Consider the following 4,566-nt stretch of genomic DNA (forward strand, 5'->3'; position numbering starts at 1 on the left):
TTTACTATTATAGTTACAATTTTAAATAATCCTTACCTTTCGATACTTTTACGCATACATAGAAACCCATGCTAACCAGTCACGTATATAGACCTCTACCCCGCGCCTTGATCCCCCAGCATATACCCAACGAAAAAAATAAGAGTAGGCGTCATTAAAACAAAGAATATACATTACCCAACCCCTTAACAAAAAAAAAAATAGAACAAACCCCACAAAAAATGCCTACCCTACCCAATATCCAAGGACAAAATCAATACTAAACCTACACACCCCATTACCCCCCCCCCTCCCGGGAAAACAAAAAAAAAAAAAACTAATCTCACCCCCCCCCAGAAAATAAAAAAATCAATGCGTAAAAAACAAAACAAAAATCTTACAAAACCCCCCGAAACATCAAAACACCATGAAACCCAATCAATAATCTTGTACCACCCCCCCACATACAAAAAAAACAACAAAAAACACAATCAACTACTCACCGACAAAATCAATACCCCCCCCCCCCCCGAGAAAAGCAAATCAATACCCCCCTAGACAAATCAAACTCCCCCCCCCCTGGAAAAACCACAATAATCCGTGGGCCCGGTGGGGCCTATTCTTCCTAATTATATCTAATATCGTTATATATATCTATATATATATATATATATATATATATATATATTCTACATACATATGTATATATCTATAATACATATGTATATCATTATACTTAACAGATATATATTTTCAAAACACAGTTCTACACATATATCTAAACTATGCATATATATATATATTATCTTATATATATATATATATATACTATATCATATATATATATATGTAGTATATATATATATATATTATCTATATATCTATATATATATCTTTATATACATTTATATCTAGATAATGTGCACAAATATGTATATATATAAATATTTTATATATATATTATATATATATATAAATATACATATATACATATATATAATATATATACATATATATATAAATATACTATCCATATATGTGAAAATATGTATATATATAAATATATATATATACATATAATATATATATCTGAATATTTATATATGTTTTTATATTACATGTATATATATATATTATATATATATATCTAAATATATCTATATATATATATGAAAAATATATATATTTATATTTATATTAATATATCTATTATATATATATAAATGTCTATAATATTATATCCATATATATATATAAGGATATATTTGTATCTATATATATCTATATATTTATATATATATGTATCTATATTATACCTGTATATCTGAATATATATATCTATATATATATATAAATATATATATATATCTATATATATATATATATATCATATATACATTATATATATATTAATAAAAAACAATATATATATATATATATATATATTTATATAAATCTCTTGAAATGTATATATAATATAGATATATATCTATATATATTTATCAGCATAATATTATATATATTCTGTATATATACGGTATTTATTATATTTATATGCAATACACACACACCACACACACACCCCACACCCCACACCCACCACAACACAACACACAACATATCTATATATACAATATCTATCACTATAATATATTATATTTATATCACCTATATTATATATATATAAATATTTATATATATTATCCCACACAAACAGAACACCACACACCCACACACCAACACACACACAACACACAACACACAACACACCACCCCACCCTATATATATATATAATATCTATATATATCTATATATCTATAATAACTAACTATATATATATATATATTTATATATATGTACCAATACAGACCAACACCACATCACATCTATGTATCTGTATATATTTTTTATATATATATGTATATTTATTATTCTATATATAATATATATATATATAAATATCTATATAAATAATTATATATAAATATATTATATGTATATAGCTATATATAATATACTATATATATGATATATATATAAATATATATATAAATATTATATAAATATTCTATATATATATATATATATATATATATACGTATATATATACATATATAAATATATCTATTTATATCTCATATATAATATATATATAAATCATATCTATTATATATGTATGTCTATATAGTATATACATATATATAAATATTGCATATCTTCTCCTCTCTCTCTCTCTCTCACTTCTCGCGCTCTCTCTCTCTATATATAGATATATCTATATACATATATATATATATATATATCCTATATATATCATATTATAAATATATATATATATATATAACTATATATATATAAATTGATATATAAATATTTATATGTATATTTTACATATATGTATATATTTTATATATATTATATAAATATATATATATATATATATATATATATATATATTTTATATAGTATATTTATATATATATTATATATATATATAAATATATATATATATCATATCTACAATATATATGCATGCATCTTCTTGCATATGTATATTTGTTATTAAGCATATATCAATTTATCTTATATCAATTTAAATGTATATCTCATATATTTATATATATCTATATATATATAAAAACTATATATATATCTATCTATATTCCATATAATCTACTAAATAATCTATCAACATATATACATATATTATCCGCAACGCGTGAATTACATCTCTTGTGTTGTGGAACTATTCAGTCTGATTTATACCCTTTTATCCATATGACTATTTCTTATTCAATGGAATTCATTATGCTAAAAATTCCAAAGGAATGCATGATTCTTTTTTCACGCCTTCATTCCATTCAGTAAAGTTTGAATTAGAAATACAAGTTCACATATCTTACTGTTCCACTGTTATTAACCCACCAGTTTTCATCTTTTATATATAAAAGTGTTTCATTATCCGGAGATGAACAATTAATGCTATTGTATTTTAACATACGATTGGATCACTGTTGTCACAATATAAAGGACATTGTGGCAATGTTATTACACCACTTCCCAGTGTTGAATCAGGTGTTATGTTTTAATAAATAAATATATATATATATGTATATATATACGTATATCTATATAATATATAAATATATATCATATATATATATCTTTTAGCAATATATATTTACACACATAACTTATTATATATATTAATATATCTATCTAAATATATTATATATATCTATAATGTATTTATATATATCTATATTATTTCTCTATATATCTATATATTATATATATATATATATCTATAAATATGTCTATGTTTATATATTTATATATAAATGTATTTATAATATTATATTATATCTCTAAATATATAAATATTAATATATATCTATCTATATATATGGTATATATGTATATATCTCTCTATCTATAATTATATATAACTATATATATATATCTATGTATATATCTCTCTATATATAGCAATATCATATATAATATATATATATATATCTATATATAAACTTATATAAATCTATTGCATATATATATATATCTATATCTATCTATATATAAATATTATTATAATTTTATATATTATATCATCATATATCTATAATATATATATGCATTACATATATGTGTACAAACTATATGCATAATATATATATATTATATATATAAATATATATCTATATTATCTCTTATATATATATATATGACTATATATATATATATGAGTGTGTGAGTGTGTGTGTGTGGTGTGTGTGTGAGTGTGTGTGTGTGCGTGTGTTTGTGTATGTGCGTGTGCGTGTACACATATATATGTGTATATCTTAGACCCACCCACCCACCCACACACACAAACACACACACACCCCACCACACACCCACACATATATATATATATATATATATATATATATATATATATATATATATATATATATAACCCACCAGATTTGATCTTTTACCTTGTTGGTATGATTAACCGAGTTTAATGGATTTAATGTTGAAGAAAATCTGGAGCGGAAGAATCGATAAAAGGATTGAACGTATGAGAAAGCAGACTGACGAAGTAACTTACTTACGTAGTCTAAATGTATATATACCTGCTATATATAATATTACACCCCCAATGGGACTTGAACCCATGACCTCTGGATTAGAAGTCCAGCGCGCTTTCCACTGCGCCATGAGGGCTTATTAGATTGAAATTTTTGATAATAATTCTATGAGGAAAAGTGTTATAGTCTACAGTGAATCACATTTATCTACACATGTAAGAAGCTAGTACTTCAGCATGATGGAACACAGCGTAAGCTTAACGTAGCTTGAGGGATGAAGTCGTCTGTTATAATATGGGAAATATTTTCATATTTAACACTATGGAGTAATAAAGAAGTTATGCAGAATAGTAATGGGGGGATCATTCCTGCAGCTTTTACTTGAAGGACTTTTTAAATCAATATTACTTATCGGTTATTTTGATATTATATTCTGTTTCACAAACTTTTATTTTTATGTGTATGCTGTATTTCCGGCAAATAGGCCACATTTTCCTCGTTTTTAAAAATCAG

The 4,566-nt window shown here is 22.6% G+C and overlaps 1 non-coding gene across 1 annotated transcript; it reads right to left on the minus strand.

Moving 5' to 3' along the window:
- Positions 1-4,116: 4,116 nt before the first annotated feature.
- TRNAR-UCU (transfer RNA arginine (anticodon UCU)) lies at positions 4,117-4,189 on the minus strand. The gene has a single exon. It is a non-coding gene; the product is annotated as a tRNA-Arg (tRNA).
- Between the last annotated feature and the right edge of the window lie 377 nt (positions 4,190-4,566).

The sequence above is a fragment of the Penaeus japonicus genome, unplaced genomic scaffold (genome assembly GCF_977035675.1).
Source record: "Penaeus japonicus unplaced genomic scaffold, GWHDUDI00000001_assembly GWHDUDI00000016, whole genome shotgun sequence".
NCBI classification, from domain to species: Eukaryota; Metazoa; Arthropoda; class Malacostraca; order Decapoda; family Penaeidae; genus Penaeus; species Penaeus japonicus.